Here is a 12,310-nt window from a genome sequence, read left to right on the forward strand (position 1 = left end):
ACACGAGTCTTTGGTCCCTCTTTTATTTTGTAGCTTGCTCTTCATTCATTCATTCATTCATTCAGTGACTGCATGGAACAGCTGTGTCAGGCACCACACTAGGTGCAATGGATAAAACGTTGGCTAAACAGATAATTTTGGCCCTCTTGGGATTTAACCTTTAATGGAAAAGACATATATTAAACAGATAATGGCATAAACAACATTTAATAACATTTACGTAAGTGCTCCAAAGGAGAAATGAAAGGTTTCATTAAAAGACAGAACAGGATGATTCTAACCAAAGTGGCTCAGAGAAATGCTAAATCCTTAGGGAGAATAACGGTACAAAGGCCAGCTGAGAAGCATGTTAACTGGAGTGTGAAGGGAAGAAAGAGATAAGACTCCAGCCTTGGAGGCTCTTTGAGGGTTTTGCATTGAGCAGCCATGAGAGGGTTAAGCAAGGGAGTGACATGATTAGATTTGCCTTTGGCAGCTGCGTAAAGAATGAGTTGACAGGGAGAGAAACTGGAGGCAAGGAGAAATCCAAGCAGGAAATAATGGTCCCTGGAACAAGGCGGATACTCATTTTAACCATTATTTTTATTGGCTGCATTGTATTACATTGTAAGGAATTTCATAACTTTTATTCATTTAAAACCCTCTACAGATGGACATTAAGGTTGTTTACAAATTTTCGTATTGAAAATTACAAATGTTATAATAAACATCCTCATGCAGGTACTTCTCTGGTGGAGCAGTGGTTAAGAATCCACCTGCCAATGCAAGGGACATGGGTTTGAGCCCTGGTCCAGGAAGATCCCACATGCCATGGAGCAACTAAGCCCATGCGCCACAACTACTGAGCCTGTGCTCTAGAGCCTGCGAACCACAACTACTGAGCCCACAAGCCACAACTACTGAAGCCCATGTGCCTAGAGCCCATGCTCCGCAACAAGAGAAGCCACCTCAATGAGAAGCCCACACACCGCAACTCGAGAAAGGCCGTGCATAGCAATGAAGACCCAACGCAGCCATAAATAAATAAATAAATGAACTAAAAAAAAAAATCCTCATGCATTTATCCTTGCCTACCTATTTATTTTCTTAGACTAAGTTCCTAAAATCACTTCATCAATCTGCCAAATTGCCCTCTAGGAAGGATGTAACAGTTTTCACTCCCTTTATTATCTATTTCCTAAACTCTTACCAACCTTGGGCATTTAGTTTAATGTGCAAAAAAATTATATGATTTTTATTTTAATTTGCATTGCTTTGGTTATTTACTATATTGAACAATTGTTTTTCTTCTTCATGAACTGCTCTTTATGTATTTTTGTCCATTTTTCTATTGTTTTCATCATTCTTTTCTTATTGATTTATAATCATCTTTGCATAGTACTAATATAAGCACAGCAAAGCACTGTGCTAGATGCTATATATATGTTATCTTGTTTTATCTTCTCAGCAACTCTATGAAGTAAGTACTATTATTATGCCCATTTCCAGATGAGAAACCTAGAGCGAAGATTAATTAGTAACTTGCCCAGGGTCACGTAAGTAGTAAGTGATGAAGCTACAATTTGGATTGTTGTCTGCCAGCTCCAAAGCCCGCTGACATGTTAACTAAGGCACTATGCCCTGTATATTAACCCCCTTGTTGTGTCAGGTGTTATAAATATGTTTTTCCAGTCTGTACTTTGCCATTTAATTTCATATATGTTCTTTCCTAATATACAAAATTTTAAATTTTTATGAATTAAAATTCTTTTTCTTTATGGAAGAAACCATATATTGGATACACACCACAGGAAGGCAATAGAGTATACTAGTTAGGAGCACATTCTCTAGAGTTAGCTTGCCTATATTCATATCCTGGCTTAACCACATGTTGACCATGGACAGTAGACAACAGCCACAGGTTTTCCAAATCCTTTGCCAGTTTCCTCAGCTTCCTTTTTTTTTTTTAACAGTAATTTTTAAAAAATATTTATTTATTTAGGCTGCACCGGGTCTTAGTTGTGGCACGCAGGATCTTCGTTGTGGCACGCACACTTCTCACTGTGGCATGCAAACTCTTAGTTGTGGCATGCATGCGGGATCTAGTTCCCTGACCAGGGATCAAACCCAGGCCCCCTGCATTGGGAGCGCAGAGTCTTACCCATTGGACCACGAGGGAAGTCCCTCAGCTTCCTTTTGTGAAGTACCTGTCCTTTACCATTGCTTTGAAATGCTGCGTTTTCACGTGCTTATCATCATTGTATGCTAAATTTTAATATATAAGAAATCTTCGTTTTGCACAGTAGTGCCAGGCTGTAAAAATGATCCTGCACTTTGAAACCATGCAAAGAGATCTTAATAATCAAGTGGGGGGAGGGGCTTCCCTGATGGCGCAGTGGTTAAGAATCCACCTGTCAATGCAGGGACACAGGTTTGATCCCTGGTCAGGAAGATCCCACATGCCGCGGAGCAACAAAGCCCGTGCGCTGCAACTGCTGAGCTTGCGCTCTAGAGCCTGTGAGCCACAACTACCGAGCCCACATGCTGCAACTACTGAAGCCTGCGCACCTACAGCCCGTGCTCCACAACAAGAGAAGCCACCTCAATGAGAAGCCCGCGCACCGCAACAAAGGGTAGCCCCCGCTCACCGCAACTAGAGAAAGCCCGCGCACAGCAACGAAGACCCAATGCAGCCAAAAGTAAATAAATAAATAAACAAAAAACCAAATAAATAAATAACTTTAAAAAATAATAATAATCAATGTGGGAAATTACCACTCTTCCATGACAAATGTTTTGTTAAAACATTAAAAACTCTCCTACAATTATAAATGTACAAGGAAACGAAAAACTAGTAAAACTAATAGTTATTTAGTACATTGAAATCTAAAGCATTTAGAAGATTTAAGAATTAAATTTCTTTCTTTGTAAAACGCTTATCAAGAGCAGTTTGAATAGTGCTTGCCTCTTTTTTCTTGCCTTGTAATATGGAGCAAGCATCTACTCTAAGTCTTGGTGAATGGTCATACTCCTCTCTAAGTTTGGATCACCTTCCAACATTTTATTCTTTGTACTTTCAATCTCATGAAATCTCTCTGAGAATTCTTTTCATGTGAAGTTGTTGCTGACATCACTTCCTCTGGGAAAACTTCATCCTTTTTGTCACAGGCACTTTCCTCATTTATGTGGATAAGCTTGCCCTCACTAAGTCCTTCTGGCTGCATATCTATACTCTTTCAAGACAAAAGTGTTAACTTCCCCATGATACAACTCCATTTATGCTCAATTTGAATTTCACTTCCAGCATTATCACTTCTCATTTATTTGCTGCACTTTCATTTTGTTGGCCAATTCTCAATTATCCTTTTTTCTTTTTAATGTCACATGGGTTTATCACTGGAAGACAAGGAAGCAACACAACTATATTCTTTGCTCTCTATGAATGAACTGAATAAGAGATGTGCAGTGACTAATTACCAACAGACTTTAAAAAGTGACATGATTGTTCATTCATGGATGCACAGCCAACATGATCCAAGTTGATTCTGACAATTTGCATTTATGGAGGAGAGAATTTTTGGAGGAACTTCACCATTTTTACTGATGTCACTTGTTCCTTTTGTATCTATTTCTGAATTTATTAGATAGAAAGTTGTGGAAAAGGATTTCCCTGATGGCGCAGTGGTTAAGACTCTGTGCTCCCAATGCAGGGGGCCTGGGTTTGATCCCTGGTCGGGGAACTAGATCCCACATGCATGTCGCAACTAAGAGTTTGCATGCCACAACTAAGCTGGTGAGCTGCAACTAAGAAGTCCTCAAGCCGCAACTAAGGAGGCCTCAAACCACAACTAAGGAGCCCTCAAGCCGCAACAAAGACCTGGCACAACCAAATAAATAAATAAATAAAATATTTTTTTTAAGTTGTGGAAAGATTTAAATGAGACATAGATCACAAATTTCAATAACCTCTATAAAATTCTAAGACTTTATGCTGTCAATATGGTGTTCTCCCTCTCCCTGTCCCTCCTCCCTGCCTAACTTCTTCATATTCCCAAAGTACTTATCACCTTTTAGTATATGGTACAGTTTACTCATTTATTATTTAAACTTCCTTATAATTTATGCTGCCTCTCCCTGCTACAATGAAGGCTGGATCCTTTTTTGTTCACTAATATATTCTAAGAGCCTAAAACTATTCTTGGCACATAGTAGTCACTCAATAAATAGTTGTTCAATAAATAAATGAACTGTGGCCAATAAACCATACTTTCCAATTTAAAACCAAGGAAAATCAGCCATCTGAAAAGTTTTTCAATAAAGGAAGAAAATTTAAAAATTGATTAAATCACTTATTTTTAAAGTTGGCCCATCAGTTTAGAGCATAAATATCCAGATTCTGACCTTCAAAACCACCAACAATGAAAATTCTGTGTGCTTGAAAGGAAATATTGAATTCCTAGTTAATGAAGTTTCTTTCCAAGCCCTTTATGTAAACACTGGAGCATCATTTGGTCTCTAACTTGTCATGAATCTATTAGGAAACTGCTGGGCTTATGTACAAAAATAAAACACAAATATTTTGGGACCTGCAATTGGTTGCCAAAGTAGAGTTTCTCTTTTCACTTTTATCTTTCACTGAGCACTCTAAGAATAATAATCCCCTGCCCCACTGACAAGTCCTCAGCCAGATGGAGTAGATGGATATTGTGATGTGGCCAGTAAATTCCCAAAGAGAGATCTCTTGCAGACCGTGGGAAGAGTATTTCTGAGCCAAGGCCCAACTTTTGAAAGGTTTCTTTTGTCTCCCATAGTTTTAGAGCTTGACCTTCTTAAACTGTTTCCCCACCACATACAAACACATACACATAAATGTCCCTTAGGGAAGAAATGTGAACAGGAAACAAACATTATAGGGAATAGCCTGTATTCAATAAGCATTTATTAAATACTTCCTATGTAATTAATAATTAAAAGTAAATAATAAGAATGAGGCTAGGCATGAGGGCTAATAGTGTAGATTGACTTAGTGAAAAGAAGTGTTCCGAAGAAGAGATGTTATCAGCGACCCAGGCCCTCAGCCCAGCTTTCCTACCACCAAATCGGAGGACAAGGGGAAATTTCTGAGAAATTTCTAATTTGTTTAATATTATTACTTAGCATGTCCCAGATCCTGTGCTAGGATCTGTGGAGAGAGAAGTAAATAAGATACAGCCTTTGTCCTTAGGGGGCTCCCAGTGTGATACAGAAGACATGAAAAAGGAGATGACAATCCTTTGTGGTGAGTGCCATAATGTAAGGACTAGAAGCAGTGGGAGCCAGCAAGAAGTCCATGAGGCAGCAGTTCTTAAAGTAAGCTCCGTGGACCTCAGCGAGTCCCCAAGACCCTTTCAGGGGATCTATCAGGTCAAGGCTATTTTTTTTTTTGCGGTACGCAGGCCTCTCACTGCTGTGGTCTCTCCCGTTGAGGAGCACAGGCTCCAGACACACAGGCTCAGCAGCCATGGCTCACGGGCCTAGCCGCTCCACGGCATGTGGGATCTTCCCGGACCAGGGCACGAACCCGTGTCCCCTGCATCGGCAGGCGGACCCTCAACCACTGCGCCACCAGGGAAGCCCCAAGGCTATTTTTATAATAATACTAAGACACTATCTGCCTCTCTCACTGCACTGATATCTGCACTGATGGTACAAAAGCAATGGTGGATAAAACTGCTGGTGCTTTAGCATCAATCAAATCAGAGATACCAAACTGTATTAATAGTCACTGTATTCTTCACTGCCACACACTTGCAATAAAAATTAAAATAAAAAAATAAAGTAAGTTTCACTTAATGTCTTTGATGAGGCAATAAAATAATTTTATTAAATCTTTGTCCTTGAGTACACATCTTTTTAATATTCTTTGTGACGAAACAGGAAGCACACATGTAAAACTTCTGTGCATATATGAAAGAAGTATGATAGTTGTCTCCAGAAAAGCACTTGGGCCATTGTTTGATTTTTGAACTACTGCTCTTTTCCACAAAACACTATATTTACTTGAAAGAACAACTGACAAACTGTGGACAAAAGATTAACAAAAATGAGTGAAGCGGGCTTCCCTGGTGGCGCAGTGGTTGAGAGTCCGCCTGCCGATGCAGGGGACATGGGTTCGTGCCCCGGTCCAGGAAGATCCCACATGCCGCGGAGCTGCTGGGCCCGTGAGCCATGGCCACTGAGCCTGCGCGTCCGGAGCCTGTGCTCTGCAACGGGAGAGGCCACAACAGTGAGAGGCTAGCGTACCGAAAAAAAAAAAAGAAAAAAAAATGAGTGAAGTAAGCCAGTCACTTCAAAGAAAACCACTAACAATGATAATATTTGAGCTTTCAAGAGAAAATCAGAAGTCTGGGAAACTTGTATTTGTCATCACAAGCTTGCCAACATTCTTAAGGACTTTTCTAATGAGATTGGTGGTGATATTAACAAATGTGACTTTAAAAATATTGTATAATGAGTCAACATTGGGAAGATCTACATAACCTAGTGAACCAGTATTTTACAAATGATCAATGCATCAAGTTGCAAAATCATGCATGGGTAAAATGCCCATTCAAAATGCAAGTATTATAACAGAGTACAAAATGGTCATTGATATAAATGATTCTACATTGCAACTAATCTTTAACAAACTACCACTTACTGAGTTTGGTGTGTAGTATCGAAGAATACCCACATTATCTGACAAAGGCTATGAAAATATCTTTCCCTTTTCCAACGGTGTATCTGTGTGAGGTCGGGTTTTCATCACCCAAAACAACTGATGAGAAAATTCAGCTGTTCTCTATTAAGCCAGACATTAATGAGACATGCAAAAAGATGAATGAAACCATTGCATTCTTCTCACTAATTTTTTTGCTTTGGAAACATAGTTATGTTTTCATTAAAATGTTACTGTTACCATGTAATAGGTTTAATTGTTTCAATTTTTTATGAATTACTGTTTTTAAAATTTCTCAGTTTGAATTTTTAATATGATAGATATCAACAGATATAATCTATACAAGCAAACGTTCTTTGGGGTTCCCAATCATTTTTTTTTTTTCAGAAATTTATTTTATTTATTTATTTTTGGCTGCATTGGGTCTTCGTTGCTGAGCGTGGGCTTTCTCTAGTTGTGGCGAGCAGCGGCTCCTCTTCCTTGTGGTGCATGGGCTTCTCATTGCGGTGGCTTCTCTTGTTGCAGAGCACGGGTTCTAGGCGCGTGGACTTCAGTAGTTGCAGCATGAGGGCTCAGTAGTTGTGGCTCACGGGCTCTAGAGCACAGGCTCAGTAGTTGTGGCGCATGGGCTTAGTTGCTCTGTGGCATGTGGGATCTTCCCGGACCAGGGTTCAAACCTGTGTCCCCTGCATGGGCAGACGATTCTTAACCACTGTGCCACCAGGGAAGCCCCCAATATTTTTTTTCAACTAATTTTTATTGGAGTATAGTTGCTTTACACCCAATAATTTTTAAGAGTGTAAAGGGTCCAGGGACCAAAACGTTTGAGAACTGCTGCCCTAAGGGAATAATTTAAAGTGAGTTTAAACTGAAGTAATCCCTCAACTACTTTCCTCAACTAGAGGAGAAAGTCCTCTAGCTCCCTGAAAAACATTTGCTAGTTTAAACATGAGCATTTAAAATGGGTGATAGGGGCTTCCCTGGTGGCGCAGTAGTTGAGAGTCCGCCTGCCGATGCAGGGGACGCGGGTTCGTGCCCGGTCCGGGAAGATTCCACATGCCGCGGAGCGGCTGGGCCCATGAGCCACGGCCGCTGAGCCTGCGGTCTGGAGCCTGTGCTCCGCAACGGGAGAGGCCACAACGGTGAGAGGCCCGCGTACCGCAAAAAAAAAAAAAAAAAAAAAAAAAGGATGACAGATATGAAGTTGAATGCTGTTCTTCCTTCATAACTAGTTCTTCCCTCAAAACCATGCTATAATTCCCAAGGCTTCTGCTTGCTTGGGCTAATACCAAGGAAAGAGAGAATCTTGCTGCAGAAGGAAAGGGTAGTCAAGTTTCAGGTCTCTTGTGGCCAAATCAATCACTTCACGGCTCAGCTCCCTTTTACCAACTCAGTGTTTTGAGTTAAAACAAATAATTTTCCAATAACCCATCACCAGCATTCTAAAGTGAAGGAGAGGCAGGGCAAGGATAGTCTGGTCTTATGGATGTGGCTCAGGACTTTTCCTTAGTAAGTTCTAAGCTGAGCTCCTATTCTTCTGGCTGAAAGTCTGGGGAAAATTACAAGTCCTATCTTTCTCATTGGTTGCTGTATCCCCAGCATCTAGCATCTAAGATACTGGTTGGCACATATTAAGCATGCAAAAAATATTGTTGAATGAAGTCAAACTCGTTTATTTTTATTGCAGAAATTAGACTCTGCCTCCTACCTGGCAGGGAGCTAAGGCAACTCAAGATTTAAGAGATGGGTAGAAAAAGAGGAAGCTTCCAAAAGATTAAGAAATTGCAGGAATGTGTGTGTGAGAGAATGACCATTGTTCCTGCTGTCTAATGTAGTTTAGGGAATTCTCTGGTGGTCCTGTGGTTAGGACTCAGTGCTTTCACTGCCCTGGCCTGGCCTCAATCCCTGGTAAGATCCCTGCAAGCCACGCAGCAAAGAAAAAAAAAAAAGAAAAAAAAATCAGATAATGTAGCTTAACAATCTGTGTCAAAATTTACTGCTTAAAACAAATAAATATTTTATTATCTCTCACAACTGTTGGAGTCTAGACTCAGGTGTTTGGGTTCTTTCGTGCAGTTGCCCCTGCTTCCAGGGAGTCTGTGCTCAACACAGCAACCAAAGTGATCCTTTTAAAAACTGTTATATCGCTGCTCCTCTGCATAATTCAAGGTCCTCACAACGGCCTACAAGACCCACAGGATCTGAATTCTTCATCCTCTTCCCCATTGCCTCTCTAGCCTCCTCTGCCATCATCCACTCTCACCCTGGCTTACTTTGCTTTAGCCATATTGGTCTCCTTGCTGTTCTTTGAACTTGCCATCTCTCTTCAGGGCCTTTGCACTTGCTGGCTAGTCTTCTGGGAAGGCTCTTACCCAAGATATACATTTGACTCACTCTCTCCAAGCCACTGTGCAGTGTCACCATCTCAATGATATCTTCCCTAATCCCACACCCCCGACCAACTGTTTTGATGGCTACAAGTGGATGTTTTCCATACCATAATAGTCTGGTTCAGAAAGCCAACGCTGAGTCGCCACATTAGACCTCACTGGACATAGAAAACCTTGGCAATCCTTGGTGAGTTCTCCACTGGCTAGCCCCAAACCGCAGCTCCCAAAGAGCTCTCTTTTCGCAGAGTGGCAGTTGAGGCCAGGTCCTAGAAGGAGAACTGCCTGAAGGAAGAGGCTATGACTAGTTCCCCCGCCCTGTGAGGGACGCTCAATGGGCCTTGGTGACGTGTGAACGAACGAAAAGGCTCAGGCGGCCCCGCCTCCTCGCCTCCTCGCCTCCTCCCCGCCGTGCCCTTCTCGGCCGGCATCTATCACTCGGTGCTCGTTCCTTCTCCGCGGGCCTGCCCAGTTCGTCCCATCGATCTGCCCGGCCATCGCGCGCCTGCGCCTTTGGGCTGTCAGTCGGCGGCGGCGTGGGGAGCCACGCGAGCGAGCGGTTGTGGTGCGCGGGGACGTGAGGTAAAGCTGCGGCTGGTGCGCTACCAGGCTGCGCACGAGCTGGCTGGCGGGGTGAGCCGCGCGGTGGAGGCCGCCGGGCCTTGCTGCACCGGAGGGAGGCGGGCTCCTCGAGCCTGGTTAAGGAGGGCCTGAGCGGCTGGCGGGGGTGCAGAGTCTGAGTCGCCAGCTCGAGTGCCTGCCCGACCCGGCCTCAGAGCCAAGTGCCCGAACTAGAAGGAAGCTCGGGGAGAATCCGAGCCAGCCACCTCGTGCAACAGATGGGGAAACTGAGTTTCAGGGAGGGGAAGATCTGCTAGAAGTCACAGCAAGTGAGCACTAGACCCAGGAGCAGACGCCCTGAGCACAGTGCCTAGTCCTTTACACTGAAGTCCTTCGTTCATTTATTCTGTTTTTGGTTGTTTAGGTGCAAGACAGTGAAATACAATAAGTTCTGGCTGAGAGATCAGTTATGATACGGTGTTTTATCTTACCAGTTTACAAAGGGAGAAGGCAGTGAGTGCTATGACGGAGGCAGGTCTGGGATGCCATAACACCCCCTTTAAAACTTGAGTGGCTAACGCATCTTTGCCTTCATTCCCATCATCCAGAGTCGTGGTAGTGACACTGAGACATTTGACAGGCTGCCTGGTATCATGGATGGTTATGTTCATGATTATCACCCAGAGCCTCCTTGAGAGTAGGAACCTCTGTGAACCTAGTGACCTGGGTTCTAATGTTTGAGCTTGAGTCTTACCACGGGGTTGTTGTGAGGTTTACAGATGCTCATTCCACAGAGCACTGATTGAGCGCCTAGCATCTGACGGGAGCTGTGTCAAGTACTGGGGATACAGCAGTGACAGTCAAGGAACTCAAAGGAAATAGACATTTAAATAAATGCGCAACACAGCCTGTAAAGGTAGAGATGATCTGTACATAGTAGAGTGGAAGCAATTAAGGAGGAAAGATTTACTTCTCCAGGAGGGTGGGAACGGATAGGAATGGCGTTTTAGGCAAGGTGGTTCTTGAACTGAGTCTTAAAAGTCTAATAGGTGATTAAATACTAGGCACAGGAGAAAGGGAACCTAGGAAGCAAGAATAGCAATACAGGGACCAGAATTATGGTTCAGCTGGCACAGAAGGCTTCCATGACCTATCAAATATCAAACACATAATGCTTGTCATGGGACTGACATTATTATGTGTGCTTTACATAGATTAACTCATTTAATATTTATAAATCTATGTGAAGTAGAAACTGTAATTATTCTCATCTTAGAAAATTAAGAAGACTGAGGTGGAGAAGTTATGTAGCTTGCCCTGGATCACACAGCTAATTCATGGTAGAACTAGAATTCAGACCCAGGCCGTATAGCTTGAGGGCCTGTGAACTTAACCACCAGTCTCCCGTCTAGAAACTGAGGACGCTGAGAGTTTTAAATGTCAGGCCCCTTGTTACTTCACCTGTAAGTGGCAGAACCAGAACTCAGACTCAGGTCTTTTGACCCTTAAGGGTCCAGAGCTCTTTTCAACATAACATCAGATGTTATGGGAGTTATACAGTGCCAGATTGAAGTTAAATTCCAATCTGAGGCAGTGCCTGCTGGAATTGAAATTACTACATCTTAAAGTTGTGGATGTTGGGCAAGAGCCTTCACTTTGTGCTTGGGTGTACAGGGTGTGAGTGTTGTAGATTAGATACTGATGTGAGGAGCACAGGACTGATCACAATTACGGTAAAGGTGCAACATTATTTGCCAGTTTGGTGTTAAATAATTTTTTTTCTAAACATTGAATTTCACACTTGCTTTTGAAAGGTTACATCATTGGTTTTAAGTCAAAGAGTACTTTTATTTTAAATCAATAAGGATTTGTGATTTTTTTTAACGTCTTTATTGGAGTATAATTGCTTTACAATGGTGTGTTAGTTTCTGCTGTATAACAAGGTGAATCAGCAATACATATACATATATCCTCATATTCCTCCCTCTTACATCTCCCTCCCACACTCCCTATGCCACCCCTCTAGGTGGACACAAAGCACCGAGCTGATCTCCCTGTGCTATGCGGCTGCTTCCCACTAGCTATCTATTTTACATTTGGTAGTGTATGTATGTCCATGCCACTCTCTCACTTTGTCCCAGCTTACCCTTCCTCCTCCCTGTGTCAGCTCCATTCTCTATGTCTGTGTGTATATTCCTGTCCTGCCCTAGGTTCTTTAGAACCTTTTTTTTTTTTTTTTTTTTTTTTTGCGGTACACGGGCCTCTCACTGTTGTAGCCTCTCCCATTGTGGAGCACAGGCTCCGGACGCGCAGGCTCAGCGGCCGTGGCTCACGGGCCCAGCCGCTCCGCGGCACCTAGGATCCTCCCGGACCGGGGCACGAACCCGTGCCCCCTGCATCGGCAGGCGGACCCCCAACCACTGCGCCACCAGGGAAGGCCAGAACCTTTTTTTTAGATTCTCTCTATATATGTGTTAGCATATGGTATTTGTTTTTCTCTTTCTGACTTACTTCACTCTGTATGACAGACTCTAGGTCCATCCACCTCACTACAAATAACTCAATTTCATTTCTTTTTATGGCTGAGTAATATTCCATTGTATATATGTGCCACATCTTCTTTATCCATTCATCTGTCGATGGACACTTAGGTTGCTTCCATGTCCTGGCTATTGTAGGTAGAGCT

General features: G+C 42.7%; 1 protein-coding gene across 2 annotated transcripts in view; it reads left to right on the plus strand.

The window, feature by feature from the left end:
• The first annotated feature begins 9,580 nt into the window (after positions 1-9,580).
• EIF2B3 (eukaryotic translation initiation factor 2B subunit gamma) overlaps positions 9,581-12,310 on the plus strand; it is a 164,110-nt gene continuing 161,380 nt past the window's right edge. Inside the window, exon 1 of one of the 2 annotated variants that reach the window (XM_082673726.1) lies at positions 9,581-9,645. The gene's annotated coding sequence lies outside the window, so the exon portion shown is untranslated. The remainder of the gene's footprint in view (positions 9,646-12,310) is intronic. The other variant, XM_082673727.1, reaches the window with a different exon arrangement.

This window comes from Grampus griseus, assembly GCF_964374135.1.
Source record: "Grampus griseus genome assembly, chromosome: 1".
In the NCBI taxonomy this organism is placed as follows: Eukaryota; Metazoa; Chordata; class Mammalia; order Artiodactyla; family Delphinidae; genus Grampus; species Grampus griseus.